General features: G+C 42.0%; 16 non-coding genes across 16 annotated transcripts; all 16 read right to left on the reverse strand.

The window, feature by feature from the left end:
- Window positions 1–9: 9 nt before the first annotated feature.
- On the reverse strand, window positions 10–81 carry trnaq-uug (transfer RNA glutamine (anticodon UUG)). Its single transcript has one exon. It is a non-coding gene; the product is annotated as a tRNA-Gln (tRNA).
- A 1,260-nt stretch (window positions 82–1,341) lies between these two features.
- Window positions 1,342–1,413, reverse strand: trnap-ugg (transfer RNA proline (anticodon UGG)). Its single transcript has one exon. It is a non-coding gene; the product is annotated as a tRNA-Pro (tRNA).
- A 581-nt stretch (window positions 1,414–1,994) lies between these two features.
- Window positions 1,995–2,066, reverse strand: trnap-agg (transfer RNA proline (anticodon AGG)). The gene has a single exon. It is a non-coding gene; the product is annotated as a tRNA-Pro (tRNA).
- A 608-nt stretch (window positions 2,067–2,674) lies between these two features.
- Window positions 2,675–2,746, reverse strand: trnaq-uug (transfer RNA glutamine (anticodon UUG)). The gene has a single exon. It is a non-coding gene; the product is annotated as a tRNA-Gln (tRNA).
- A 1,248-nt stretch (window positions 2,747–3,994) lies between these two features.
- trnap-ugg (transfer RNA proline (anticodon UGG)) lies at window positions 3,995–4,066 on the reverse strand. The gene has a single exon. It is a non-coding gene; the product is annotated as a tRNA-Pro (tRNA).
- Window positions 4,067–4,648: 582 nt separating this feature from the next.
- Window positions 4,649–4,720, reverse strand: trnap-agg (transfer RNA proline (anticodon AGG)). The gene has a single exon. It is a non-coding gene; the product is annotated as a tRNA-Pro (tRNA).
- A 608-nt stretch (window positions 4,721–5,328) lies between these two features.
- Window positions 5,329–5,400, reverse strand: trnap-ugg (transfer RNA proline (anticodon UGG)). Its single transcript has one exon. It is a non-coding gene; the product is annotated as a tRNA-Pro (tRNA).
- A 582-nt stretch (window positions 5,401–5,982) lies between these two features.
- Window positions 5,983–6,054, reverse strand: trnap-agg (transfer RNA proline (anticodon AGG)). Its single transcript has one exon. It is a non-coding gene; the product is annotated as a tRNA-Pro (tRNA).
- Window positions 6,055–7,314: 1,260 nt separating this feature from the next.
- trnap-agg (transfer RNA proline (anticodon AGG)) lies at window positions 7,315–7,386 on the reverse strand. Its single transcript has one exon. It is a non-coding gene; the product is annotated as a tRNA-Pro (tRNA).
- Window positions 7,387–7,994: 608 nt separating this feature from the next.
- Window positions 7,995–8,066, reverse strand: trnaq-uug (transfer RNA glutamine (anticodon UUG)). Its single transcript has one exon. It is a non-coding gene; the product is annotated as a tRNA-Gln (tRNA).
- Window positions 8,067–9,326: 1,260 nt separating this feature from the next.
- On the reverse strand, window positions 9,327–9,398 carry trnap-ugg (transfer RNA proline (anticodon UGG)). Its single transcript has one exon. It is a non-coding gene; the product is annotated as a tRNA-Pro (tRNA).
- Window positions 9,399–9,980: 582 nt separating this feature from the next.
- On the reverse strand, window positions 9,981–10,052 carry trnap-agg (transfer RNA proline (anticodon AGG)). The gene has a single exon. It is a non-coding gene; the product is annotated as a tRNA-Pro (tRNA).
- Window positions 10,053–10,660: 608 nt separating this feature from the next.
- trnap-ugg (transfer RNA proline (anticodon UGG)) lies at window positions 10,661–10,732 on the reverse strand. The gene has a single exon. It is a non-coding gene; the product is annotated as a tRNA-Pro (tRNA).
- Window positions 10,733–11,312: 580 nt separating this feature from the next.
- Window positions 11,313–11,384, reverse strand: trnap-agg (transfer RNA proline (anticodon AGG)). Its single transcript has one exon. It is a non-coding gene; the product is annotated as a tRNA-Pro (tRNA).
- Window positions 11,385–12,644: 1,260 nt separating this feature from the next.
- trnap-agg (transfer RNA proline (anticodon AGG)) lies at window positions 12,645–12,716 on the reverse strand. The gene has a single exon. It is a non-coding gene; the product is annotated as a tRNA-Pro (tRNA).
- A 1,260-nt stretch (window positions 12,717–13,976) lies between these two features.
- trnap-agg (transfer RNA proline (anticodon AGG)) lies at window positions 13,977–14,048 on the reverse strand. Its single transcript has one exon. It is a non-coding gene; the product is annotated as a tRNA-Pro (tRNA).
- Between the last annotated feature and the right edge of the window lie 260 nt (window positions 14,049–14,308).

The following is a 14,308-nucleotide window of genomic DNA, read 5'->3' on the forward strand; positions in this document are numbered from 1 at the left end:
ACCAGGAAAGGGCTCGTCCGGGATTTGAACCCGGGACCTCTCGCACCAAAAGCGAGAATCATACCCCTAGAACAACGAGCCAAGATTTGCAACTTTAGACTTCATACGAGTGCCGCGGGCCACAGATAGCAAAAAGATACCCTCGGAAGGTACGTTCGATCATCGAATAGAAACATCCTACAACTTTCAGTTCAGCTCACTCAATGTCAGTGTTGCTTCCATTTTTTTTATTTCAAAGTTCTCTTATTCTAAAGTGGAGATTAGTTGCCAAAAGTATGTGTAAATCAATCTGTAACACTACAAATCCCAGCTTTGAGTGTAAACTTGTGGAGCGTCAACGTAAACTCCAAGTAAAAGCTGGGATAACGGTTTGTCTAGCTAAAAATTGCATTGTAAAAGAAAAGAAGAGTTGTTCACTTAACTGTCAGTGGCTTTAATGTTGGGGATGTTCAGTCTATGTCCTCAATAACTTCACTCATGTTGAGTGAAAGGAGAGCCAACTGCTACAGCTCCAAACAATATAGTAAGACAGGACATTTTTGCAATTGTTGTCAGCACTCTTAATTAACAATTTGGGAGAGCAAAGAGAGACGCATTTGAGATGAAGGAAGGTACCCAAAGTTAACCATCAAGCTTTCCGTATAGGTTTCTTAAAGGAGGAGGGCTCACCCTTGATTTGAACCCAGGACCTCTCGCACCCTAAGCGAGAATCATACCCCTAGACCAACGAGCCAAAAGGTGGACTTTTTGCGTTTCGTGAGAGTACGCGGACAGCTGACGTAGCCATGGAATCCTGGGAATTTGTGATTGCTTTCTTTCTTCTTTGACTTTTCCAGAGCAATGAGCCTATATTGTTTGGAGTTGGCTCTCCCTTCACTCAACATTAGTGAAGTTATTAGGCACATACACTGAACAGCCCACAAAAACTCCTGAGACCAATAAGCCAATACTCACCGCCAGGTTCCACCAACTCACATCACATTTTATCAAGAAGCCCAACTTTAAGACAGAACAGGTCTATATCTCCATTTCTCTACCATTGACTTGAAGCGTTTCAATCTGGATTTATAGAACAAATACCAAAACTGCTTTAGATAATACTGCAGAGGGTGTGCTTCCATGATACAGGATTACTGACCTGTGTGGATCTGTCTTTCAAATTCCAGATAAGAAATTAATTTAAGAAGTTCTTGAAGCAACTTCGGAATGAGTGGTGGAGGTTTGAGCTGTATTGCCATATTTGGGGTTTTGATTCCAAATGCGTTGAATGTTATAGTCATTGATTCAATCCTTCTCTGATTTCACAGCAAAGGAAAGACACAAGGCCAGTAAACCAGGGAAGGGCCCGTCTGGGATTTGAACCCAGGACCTCTCGCACCCAAAGCGAGAATCATACCCCTAGACCAACGAGCCCAGATGTGCAACTTTAAACGTCATACGAGTGCCGCGGGCCACAGATAGAAAAAAGATACCCTCGGAAGGTACGTTCGATCATCGAATAGAAACATCCTACAACTTTCAGTTCAGCTCACTCAATGTCAGTGTTGCTTCCATTTTTTTTTATTTCAAAGTTCTCTTATTCTAAAGTGGAGATTAGTTGCCAAAAGTATGTGTAAATCAATCTGTAACACTACAAATCCCAGCTGTTAGTGTAAACTTGTGGAGGGTCAACGTAAACTCCATGTAAAAGCTGGGATAACGGTTTGTCTAGCTAAAAATTGCATTGTAAAAGAAAAGAAGAGTTGTTCACTTAACTGTCAGTGGCTTTAATGTTGGGGATGTTCAGTCTATGTCCTCAATAACTTCACTCATGTTGAGTGAAAGGAGAGCCAACTGCTACAGCTCCAAACAATATAGTAAGACAGGACATTTTTGCAATTGTTATCAGCACTCTTAATTAACAATTTGGGAGAGCAAAGAGAGACGCATTTGAGATGAAGGAAGGTACCCAAAGTTAACCATCAAGCTTTCCGTATAGGTTTCTTAAAAGAGGAGGGCTCGCCCGGGATTTGAACCCTGGACCTCTCGCACCCTAAGCGAGAATCATACCCCTAGACCAACGAGCCAAAAGGTGGACTTTTTGCGTTTCGTGAGAGCACGCGGACAGCTGACGTAGCCATGGAATCCTGGGAATTTGTGATTGCTTTCTTTCTTCTTTGACTTTTCCAGAGCAATGAGCCTATATTGTTTGGAGTTGGCTCTCCCTTCACTCAACATTAGTGAAGTTATTAGGCACATACACTGAACAGCCCACAAAAACTCCTGAGACCAATGAGCCAATACTCACCGCCAGGTTCCACCAACTCACATCACATTTTATCAAGAAGCCCAACTTTAAGACAGAACAGGTCTATATCTCCATTTCTCTACCACTGACTTGAAGCGTTTCAATCTGGATTTATAGAACAAATACGGAAACTGCTTTAGATAATACTGCAGAGGGTGTGCTTCCATGATACAGGATTACTGACATGCGTGGATCTGTCTTTCAAATTCCAGATAAGAAATTAATTTAAGAAGGTCTTGAAGCAACTTTGGAATTAGTGGTAGAGGTTTGAGCTGTATTGCCATATTTGGGGTTTTGATTCCAAATGCATTGAATGTTATAGTCATTGATTCAATCCTTCTCTGATTTCACAGCAAAGGAAAGACACAAGGCCAGTAAACCAGGAAAGGGCTCGTCCGGGATTTGAACCCGGGACCTCTCGCACCAAAAGCGAGAATCATACCCCTAGAACAACGAGCCAAGATTTGCAACTTTAGACTTCATACGAGTGCCGCGGGCCACAGATAGCAAAAAGATACCCTCGGAAGGTACGTTCGATCATCGAATAGAAACATCCTACAACTTTCAGTTCAGCTCACTCATTGTCAGTGTTGCTTCCATCTTTTTTTATTTCAAAGTTCTCTTATTCTAAAGTGGAGATTAGTTGCCAAAAGTATGTGTAAATCAATCTGTAACACTACAAATCCCAGCTGTGAGTGTAAACTTGTGGAGGGTCAACGTAAACTCCAAGTAAAAGCTGGGATAACGGTTTGTCTAGCTAAAAATTGCATTGTAAAAGAAAAGAAGAGTTGTTGACTTAACTGTCAGTGGCTTTAATGTTGGGGATGTTCAGTCTATGTCCTCAATAACTTCACTCATGTTGAGTGAAAGGAGAGCCAACTGCTACAGCTCCAAACAATATAGTAAGACAGGACATTTTTGCAATTGTTATCAGCACTCTTAATTAACAAGTTGGGAGAGCAAAGAGAGACGCATTTGAGATGAAGGAAGGTACCCAAAGTTAACCATCAAGCTTTCCGTATAGGTTTCTTAAAGGAGGAGGGCTCACCCGGGATCTCTCGCACCCTAAGCGAGAATCATACCCCTAGACCAACGAGCCAAAAGGTGGACTTTTTGCGTTTCGTGATAGTACGCGGACAGCTGACGTAGCCATGGAATCCTGGGAATTTGTGATTGCTTTCTTTCTTCTTTGACTTTTCCAGAGCAATGAGCCTATATTGTTTGGAGTTGGCTCTCCCTTCACTCAACATGAGTGAAGTTATTAGGCACATACACTGAACAGCCCACAAAAACTCCTGAGACCAATGAGCCAATACTCACCGCCAGGTTCCACCAACTCACATCACATTTTATCAAGAAGCCCAACTTTAAGACAGAACAGGTCTATATCTCCATTTCTCTACCATTGACTTGAAGCGTTTCAATCTGGACTTATAGAACAAATACGGAAACTGCTTTAGATAATACTGCAGAGGGTGTGCTTCCATGATACAGGATTACTGACCTGTGTGGATCTGTCTTTCAAATTCCAGATAAGAAATTAATTTAAGAAGGTCTTGAAGCAACTTCGGAATGAGTGGTGGATGTTTGAGCTGTATTGCCATATTTGGGGTTTTGATTCCAAATGCGTTGAATGTTATAGTCATTGATTCAATCCTTCTCTGATTTCACAGCAAAGGAAAGACACAAGGCCAGTAAACCAGGAAAGGGCTCGTCTGGGATTTGAACCCAGGACCTCTCGCACCCAAAGCGAGAATCAAACCCCTAGACCAACGAGCCAGGATTTGCAACTTTAGACTTCATACGAGTGCCGCGGGCCACAGATAGCAAAAAGATACCCTCGGAAGGTACGTTCGATCATCGAATAGAAACATCCTACAACTTTCAGTTCAGCTCACTCAATGTCAGTGTTGCTTCCATTTTTTTTATTTCAAAGTTCTCTTATTCTAAAGTGGAGATTAGTTGCCAAAAGTATGTGTAAATCAATCTGTAACACTACAAATCCCAGCTTTGAGTGTAAACTTGTGGAGGGTCAACGTAAACTCCATGTAAAAGCTTGGATAACGGTTTGTCTAGCTAAAAATTGCATTGTAAAAGAAAAGAAGAGTTGTTCACTTAACTGTCAGTGGCTTTAATGTTGGGGATGTTCAGTCTATGTCCTCAATAACTTCACTCATGTTGAGTGAAAGGAGAGCCAAGTGCTACAGCTCCAAACAATATAGTAAGACAGGACATTTTTGCAATTGTTATCAGCACTCTTAATTAACAATTTGGGAGAGCAAAGAGAGACGCATTTGAGATGAAGGAAGGTACCCAAAGTTAACCATCAAGCTTTCCGTATAGGTTTCTTAAAGGAGGAAAGGGCTCGTCCGGGATTTGAACCCGGGACCTCTCGCACCCTAAGCGAGAATCATACCCCTAGACCAACGAGCCAAAAGGTAGACTGTTTGCGTTTCATGAGAGCACGCGGACAGCTGACGTAGCCATGGAATCCTGGGAATTTGTGATTGCTTTCTTTCTTCTTTGACTTTTCCAGAGCAATGAGCCTATATTGTTTGGAGTTGGCTCTCCCTTCACTCAACATGAGTGAAGTTATTAGGCACATACACTGAACAGCCCACAAAAACTCCTGAGACCAATGAGCCAATACTCACCGCCAGGTTCCACCAACTCACATCACATTTTATCAAGAAGCCCAACTTTAAGACAGAACAGGTCTATATCTCCATTTCTCTACCATTGACTTGAAGCGTTTCAATCTGGACTTATAGAACAAATACGGAAACTGCTTTAGATAATACTGCAGAGGGTGTGCTTCCATGATACAGGATTACTGACCTGTGTGGATCTGTCTTTCAAATTCCAGATAAGAAATTAATTTAAGAAGGTCTTGAAGCAACTTCGGAATGAGTGGTGGAGGTTTGAGCTGTATTGCCATATTTGGGGTTTTGATTCCAAATGCGTTGAATGTTATAGTCATTGATTCAATCCTTCTCTGATTTCACAGCAAAGGAAAGACACAAGGCCAGTAAACCAGGAAAGGGCTCGTCCGGGATTTGAACCCGGGACCTCTCGCACCCAAAGCGAGAATCATACCCCTAGAACAACGAGCCAAGATTTGCAACTTTAGACTTCATACGAGTGCCGCGGGCCACAGATAGCAAAAAGATACCCTCGGAAGGTACGTTCGATCATCGAATAGAAACATCCTACAACTTTCAGTTCAGCTCACTCAATGTCAGTGTTGCTTCCATTTTTTTTATTTCAAAGTTCTCTTATTCTAAAGTGGAGATTAGTTGCCAAAAGTATGTGTAAATCAATCTGTAACACTACAAATCCCAGCTGTTAGTGTAAACTTGTGGAGGGTCAACGTAAACTCCATGTAAAAGCTTGGATAACGGTTTGTCTAGCTAAAAATTGCATTGTAAAAGAAAAGAAGAGTTGTTCACTTAACTGTCAGTGGCTTTAATGTTGGGGATGTTCAGTCTATGTCCTCAATAACTTCACTCATGTTGAGTGAAAGGAGAGCCAAGTGCTACAGCTCCAAACAATATAGTAAGACAGGACATTTTTGCAATTGTTATCAGCACTCTTAATTAACAATTTGGGAGAGCAAAGAGAGACGCATTTGAGATGAAGGAAGGTACCCAAAGTTAACCATCAAGCTTTCCGTATAGGTTTCTTAAAGGAGGAAAGGGCTCGTCCGGGATTTGAACCCGGGACCTCTCGCACCCTAAGCGAGAATCATACCCCTAGACCAACGAGCCAAAAGGTAGACTGTTTGCGTTTCATGAGAGCACGCGGACAGCTGACGTAGCCATGGAATCCTGGGAATTTGTGATTGCTTTCTTTCTTCTTTGACTTTTCCAGAGCAATGAGCCTATATTGTTTGGAGTTGGCTCTCCCTTCACTCAACATGAGTGAAGTTATTAGGCACATACACTGAACAGCCCACAAAAACTCCTGAGACCAATGAGCCAATACTCACCGCCAGGTTCCACCAACTCACATCACATTTTATCAAGAAGCCCAACTTTAAGACAGAACAGGTCTATATCTCCATTTCTCTACCATTGACTTGAAGCGTTTCAATCTGGACTTATAGAACAAATACGGAAACTGCTTTAGATAATACTGCAGAGGGTGTGCTTCCATGATACAGGATTACTGACATGCGTGGATCTGTCTTTCAAATTCCAGATAAGAAACTAATTTAAGAAGGTCTTGAAGCAACTTCGGAATGAGTGGTGGAGGTTTGAGCTGTATTGCCATATTTGGGGTTTTTATTCCAAATGCATTGAATGTTATAGTCATTGATTCAATCCTTCTCTGATTTCACAGCAAAGGAAAGACACAAGGCCAGTAAACCAGGAAAGGGCTCGTCCGGGATTTGAACCCGGGACGTCTCGCACCAAAAGCGAGAATCATACCCCTAGAACAACGAGCCAAGATTTGCAACTTTAGACTTCATACGAGTGCCGCGGGCCACAGATAGCAAAAAGATACCCTCGGAAGGTACGTTCGATCATCGAATAGAAACATCCTACAACTTTCAGTTCAGCTCACTCAATGTCAGTGTTGCTTCCATTTTTTTTTTTTCAAAGTTCTCTTATTCTAAAGTGGAGATTAGTTGCCAAAAGTATGTGTAAATCAATCTGTAACACTACAAATCCCAGCTGTGAGTGTAAACTTGTGGAGGGTCAACGTAAACTCCAAGTAAAAGCTGGGATAACGGTTTGTCTAGCTAAAAATTGCATTGTAAAAGAAAAGAAGAGTTGTTCACTTAACTGTCAGTGGCTTTAATGTTGGGGATGTTCAGTCTATGTCCTCAATAACTTCACTCATGTTGAGTGAAAGGGGAGCCAACTGCTACAGCTCCAAACAATATAGTAAGACAGGACATTTTTGCAATTGTTATCAGCACTCTTAATTAACAATTTGGGAGAGCAAAGAGAGATGAATTTGAGATGAAGGAAGGTACCCAAAGTTAACCATAAAGCTTTCCGTATAGGTTTCTTAAAGGAGGAGAGCTCGCCCGGGATTTGAACCCGGGACCTCTCGCACCCTAAGCGAGAATCATACCCCTAGACCAACGAGCCAAAAGGTGGACTTTTTGCGTTTCTTGAGAGCACGCGGACAGCTGACGTAGCCATGGAATCCTGGGAATTTGTGATTGCTTTCTTTCTTCTTTGACTTTTCCAGAGCAATGAGCCTATAGTGTTTGAAGTTGGCTCTCCCTTCACTCAACATGAGTGAAGTTATTAGGCACATACACTGAACAGCCCACAAAAACTCCTGAGACCAATGAGCCAATACTCACCACCAGGTTCCACCAACTCACATCACATTTTATCAAGAAGCCCAACTTTAAGACAGAACAGGTCTATATCTCCATTTCTCTACCATTGACTTGAAGCGTTTCAATCTGGACTTATAGAACAAATACGGAAACTGCTTTAGATAATACTGCAGAGGGTGTGCTTCCATGATACAGGATTACTGACATGCGTGGATCTGTCTTTCAAATTCCAGATAAGAAATTAATTTAAGAAGGTCTTGAAGCAACTTTGGAATGAGTGGTAGAGGTTTGAGCTGTATTGCCATATTTGGGGTTTTGATTCCAAATGCATTGAATGTTATAGTCATTGATTCAATCCTTCACTGATTTCACAGCAAAGGAAAGACACAAGGCCAGTAAACCAGGAAAGGGCTCGTCCGGGATTTGAACCCGGGACCTCTCGCACCAAAAGCGAGAATCATACCCCTAGAACAACGAGCCAAGATTTGCAACTTTAGACTTCATACGAGTGCCGCGGGCCACAGATAGCAAAAAGATACCCTCGGAAGGTACGTTCGATCATCGAATAGAAACATCCTACAAATTTCAGTTCAGCTCACTCAATGTCAGTGTTGCTTCCATTTTTTTTATTTCAAAGTTCTCTTATTCTAAAGTGGAGATTAGTTGCCAAAAGTATGCGTAAATCAATCTGTAACACTACAAATCCCAGCTTTGAGTGTAAACTTGTGGAGCGTCAACGTAAACTCCAAGTAAAAGCTGGGATAACGGTTTGTCTAGCTAAAAATTGCATTGTAAAAGAAAAGAAGAGTTGTTCACTTAACTGTCAGTGGCTTTAATGTTGGGGATGTTCAGTCTATGTCCTCAATAACTTCACTCATGTTGAGTGAAAGGAGAGCCAACTGCTACAGCTCCAAACAATATAGTAAGACAGGACATTTTTGCAATTGTTATCAGCACTCTTAATTAACAATTTGGGAGAGCAAAGAGAGACGCATTTGAGATGAAGGAAGGTACCCAAAGTTAACCATCAAGCTTTCCGTATAGGTTTCTTAAAGGAGGAGGGCTCACCCTTGATTTGAACCCAGGACCTCTCGCACCCTAAGCGAGAATCATACCCCTAGACCAACGAGCCAAAAGGTGGACTTTTTGCGTTTCGTGAGAGTACGCGGACAGCTGACGTAGCCATGGAATCCTGGGAATTTGTGATTGCTTTCTTTCTTCTTTGACTTTTCCAGAGCAATGAGCCTATATTGTTTGGAGTTGGCTCTCCCTTCACTCAACATGAGTGAAGTTATTAGGCACATACACTGAACAGCCCACAAAAACTCCTGAGACCAATGAGCCAATACTCACCGCCAGGTTCCACCAACTCACATCACATTTCATCAAGAAGCCCAACTTTAAGACAGAACAGGTCTATATCTCCATTTCTCTACCATTGACTTGAAGCGTTTCAATCTGGATTTATAGAACAAATACCAAAACTGCTTTAGATAATACTGCAGAGGGTGTGCTTCCATGATACAGGATTACTGACCTGTGTGGATCTGTCTTTCAAATTCCAGATAAGAAATTAATTTAAGAAGTTCTTGAAGCAACTTTGGAATGAGTGGTGGATGTTTGAGCTGTATTGCCATATTTGGGGTTTTGATTCCAAATGCGTTGAATGTTATAGTCATTGATTCAATCCTTCTCTGATTTCACAGCAAAGGAAAGACACAAGGCCAGTAAACCAGGAAAGGGCTCGTCCGGGATTTGAACCCGGGACCTCTCGCACCCAAAGCGAGAATCATACCCCTAGACCAACGAGCCAGGATTTGCAACTTTAGACTTCATACGAGTGCCGCGGGCCACAGATAGCAAAAAGATACCCTCGGAAGGTACGTTCGATCATCGAATAGAAACATCCTACAACTTTCAGTTCAGCTCACTCAATGTCAGTGTTGCTTCCATTTTTTTTATTTCAAAGTTCTCTTATTCTATGGTGGAGATTAGTTGCCAAAAGTATGTGTAAATCAATCTGTAACACTACAAATCCCAGCTGTTAGTGTAAACTTGTGGAGGGTCAACGTAAACTCCATGTAAAAGCTTGGATAACGGTTTGTCTAGCTAAAAATTGCATTGTAAAAGAAAAGAAGAGTTGTTGACTTAACTGTCAGTGGCTTTAATGTTGGGGATGTTCAGTCTATGTCCTCAATAACTTCACTCATGTTGAGTGAAAGGAGAGCCAACTGCTACAGCTCCAAACAATATAGTAAGACAGGACATTTTTGCAATTGTTATCAGCACTCTTAATTAACAATTTGGGAGAGTAAAGAGAGACGCATTTGAGATGAAGGAAGATACCCAAAGTTAACCATCAAGCTTTCCGTATAGGTTTCTTAAAGGAGGAAAGGGCTCGTCCGGGATTTGAACCCGGGACCTCTCGCACCCTAAGCGAGAATCATACCCCTAGACCAACGAGCCAAAGGGTAGACTTTTTGCGTTTGGTGAGAGCACGCGGACAGCTGACGTAGTCATGGAATCCTGGGAATTTGTGATTGCTTTCTTTCTTCTTTGACTTTTCCAGAGCAATGAGCCTATATTGTTTGGAGTTGGCTCTCCCTTCACTCAACATGAGTGAAGTTATTAGGCACATACACTGAACAGCCCACAAAAACTCCTGAGACCAATGAGCCAATACTCACCGCCAGGTTCCACCAACTCACATCACATTTTATCAAGAAGCCCAACTTTAAGACAGAACAGGTCTATATCTCCATTTCTCTACCATTGACTTGAAGCGTTTCAATCTGGACTTATAGAACAAATACGGAAACTGCTTTAGATAATACTGCAGAGGGTGTGCTTCCATGATACAGGATTACTGACCTGTGTGGATCTGTCTTTCAAATTCCAGATAAGAAATTAATTTAAGAAGGTCTTGAAGCAACTTCGGAATGAGTGGTGGAGGTTTGAGCTGTATTGCCATATTTGGGGTTTTGATTCCAAATGCGTTGAATGTTATAGTCATTGATTCAATCCTTCTCTGATTTCACAGCAAAGGAAAGACACAAGGCCAGTAAACCAGGAAAGGGCTCGTCCGGGATTTGAACCCGGGACCTCTCGCACCCAAAGCGAGAATCATACCCCTAGAACAACGAGCCAAGATTTGCAACTTTAGACTTCATACGAGTGCCGCGGGCCACAGATAGCAAAAAGATACCCTCGGAAGGTACGTTCGATCATCGAATAGAAACATCCTACAACTTTCAGATCAGCTCACTCAATGTCAGTGTTGCTTCCATTTTTTTTATTTCAAAGTTCTCTTATTCTAAAGTGGAGATTAGTTGCCAAAAGTACGTGTAAATCAATCTGTAACACTACAAATCCCAGCTGTGAGTGTAAACTTGTGGAGGGTCAACGTAAACTCCAAGTAAAAGCTGGGATAACGGTTTGTCTAGCTAAAAATTGCATTGTAAAAGAAAAGAAGAGTTGTTCACTTAACTGTCAGTGGCTTTAATGTTGGGGATGTTCAGTCTATGTCCTCAATAACTTCACTCATGTTGAGTGAAAGGAGAGCCAAGTGCTACAGCTCCAAACAATATAGTAAGACAGGACATTTTTGCAATTGTTATCAGCACTCTTAATTAACAATTTGGGAGAGCAAAGAGAGACGCATTTGAGATGAAGGAAGGTACCCAAAGTTAACCATAAAGCTTTCCGTATAGGTTTCTTAAAGGAGGAGAGCTCGCCCGGGATTTGAACCCGGGACCTCTCGCACCCTAAGCGAGAATCATACCCCTAGACCAACGAGCCAAAAGGTAGACTGTTTGCGTTTCATGAGAGCACGCGGACAGCTGACGTAGCCATGGAATCCTGGGAATTTGTGATTGCTTTCTTTCTTCTTTGACTTTTCCAGAGCAATGAGCCTATATTGTTTGGAGTTGGCTCTCCCTTCACTCAACATGAGTGAAGTTATTAGGCACATACACTGAACAGCCCACAAAAACTCCTGAGACCAATGAGCCAATACTCACCGCCAGGTTCCACCAACTCACATCACATTTTATCAAGAAGCCCAACTTTAAGACAGAACAGGTCTATATCTCCATTTCTCTACCATTGACTTGAAGCGTTTCAATCTGGACTTATAGAACAAATACGGAAACTGCTTTAGATAATACTGCAGAGGGTGTGCTTCCATGATACAGGATTACTGACATGCGTGGATCTGTCTTTCAAATTCCAGATAAGAAACTAATTTAAGAAGGTCTTGAAGCAACTTCGGAATGAGTGGTGGAGGTTTGAGCTGTATTGCCATATTTGGGGTTTTTATTCCAAATGCATTGAATGTTATAGTCATTGATTCAATCCTTCTCTGATTTCACAGCAAAGGAAAGACACAAGGCCAGTAAACCAGGAAAGGGCTCGTCCGGGATTTGAACCCGGGACGTCTCGCACCAAAAGCGAGAATCATACCCCTAGAACAACGAGCCAAGATTTGCAACTTTAGACTTCATACGAGTGCCGCGGGCCACAGATAGCAAAAAGATACCCTCGGAAGGTACGTTCGATCATCGAATAGAAACATCCTACAACTTTCAGTTCAGCTCACTCAATGTCAGTGTTGCTTCCATTTTTTTTATTTCAAAGTTCTCTTATTCTAAAGTGGAGATTAGTTGCCAAAAGTATGTGTAAATCAATCTGTAACACTACAAATCCCAGCTGTGAGTGTAAACTTGTGGAGGGTCAACGTAAACTCCAAGTAAAAGCTGGGATAACGGTTTGTCTAGCTAAAAATTGCATTGTAAAAGAAAAGAAGAGTTGTTCACTTAACTGTCAGTGGCTTTAATGTTGGGGATGTTCAGTCTATGTCCTCAATAACTTCACTCATGTTGAGTGAAAGGGGAGCCAACTGCTACAGCTCCAAACAATATAGTAAGACAGGACATTTTTGCAATTGTTATCAGCACTCTTAATTAACAATTTGGGAGAGCAAAGAGAGATGCATTTGAGATGAAGGAAGGTACCCAAAGTTAACCATAAAGCTTTCCGTATAGGTTTCTTAAAGGAGGAGAGCTCGCCCGGGATTTGAACCCGGGACCTCTCGCACCCTAAGCGAGAATCATACCCCTAGACCAACGAGCCAAAAGGTGGACTTTTTGCGTTTCGTGATAGTACGCGGACAGCTGACGTAGCCATGGAATCCTGGGAATTTGTGATTGCTTTCTTTCTTCTTTGACTTTTCCAGAGCAATGAGCCTATATTGTTTGGAGTTGGCTCTCCCTTCACTCAACATGAGTGAAGTTATTAGGCACATACACTGAACAGCCCACAAAAACTCCTGAGACCAATGAGCCAATACTCACCGCCAGGTTCCACCAACTCACATCACATTTTATCAAGAAGCCCAACTTTAAGACAGAACAGGTCTATATCTCCATTTCTCTACCATTGACTTGAAGCGTTTCAATCTGGACTTATAGAACAAATACGGAAACTGCTTTAGATAATACTGCAGAGGGTGTGCTTCCATGATACAGGATTACTGACCTGTGTGGATCTGTCTTTCAAATTCCAGATAAGAAATTAATTTAAGAAGGTCTTGAAGCAACTTCGGAATGAGTGGTGGATGTTTGAGCTGTATTGCCATATTTGGGGTTTTGATTCCAAATGCGTTGAATGTTATAGTCATTGATTCAATCCTTCTCTGATTTCACAGCAAAGGAAAGACACAAGGCCAGTAAACCAGGAAAGGGCTCGTCCGGGATTTGAACCCGGGACGTCTCGCACCAAAAGCGAGAATCATACCCCTAGAACAACGAGCCAAGATTTGCAACTTTAGACTTCATACGAGTGCCGCGGGCCACAGATAGCAAAAAGATACCCTCGGAAGGTACGTTCGATCATCGAATAGAAACATCCTACAACTTTCAGTTCAGCTCACTCAATGTCAGTGTTGCTTCCATTTTTTTTTTTTCAAAGTTCTCTTATTCTAAAGTGGAGATTAGTTGCCAAAAGTATGTGTAAATCAATCTGTAACACTACAAATCCCAGCTGTGAGTGTAAACTTGTGGAGGGTCAACGTAAACTCCAAGTAAAAGCTGGGATAACGGTTTGTCTAGCTAAAAATTGCATTGTAAAAGAAAAGAAGAGTTGTTCACTTAACTGTCAGTGGCTTTAATGTTGGGGATGTTCAGTCTATGTCCTCAATAACTTCACTCATGTTGAGTGAAAGGGGAGCCAACTGCTACAGCTCCAAACAATATAGTAAGACAGGACATTTTTGCAATTGTTATCAGCACTCTTAATTAACAATTTGGGAGAGCAAAGAGAGATGAATTTGAGATGAAGGAAGGTACCCAAAGTTAACCATAAAGCTTTCCGTATAGGTTTCTTAAAGGAGGAGAGCTCGCCCGGGATTTGAACCCGGGACCTCTCGCACCCTAAGCGAGAATCATACCCCTAGACCAACGAGCCAAAAGGTGGACTTTTTGCGTTTCTTGAGAGCACGCGGACAGCTGACGTAGCCATGGAATCCTGGGAATTTGTGATTGCTTTCTTTCTTCTTTGACTTTTCCAGAGCAATGAGCCTATAGTGTTTGAAGTTGGCTCTCCCTTCACTCAACATGAGTGAAGTTATTAGGCACATACACTGAACAGCCCACAAAAACTCCTGAGACCAATGAGCCAATACTCACCACCAGGTTCCACCAACTCACATCACATTTTATCAAGAA

The sequence above is a fragment of the Odontesthes bonariensis genome, chromosome 9 (assembly GCF_027942865.1).
Source record: "Odontesthes bonariensis isolate fOdoBon6 chromosome 9, fOdoBon6.hap1, whole genome shotgun sequence".
NCBI lineage: Eukaryota > Metazoa > Chordata > Actinopteri > Atheriniformes > Atherinopsidae > Odontesthes > Odontesthes bonariensis.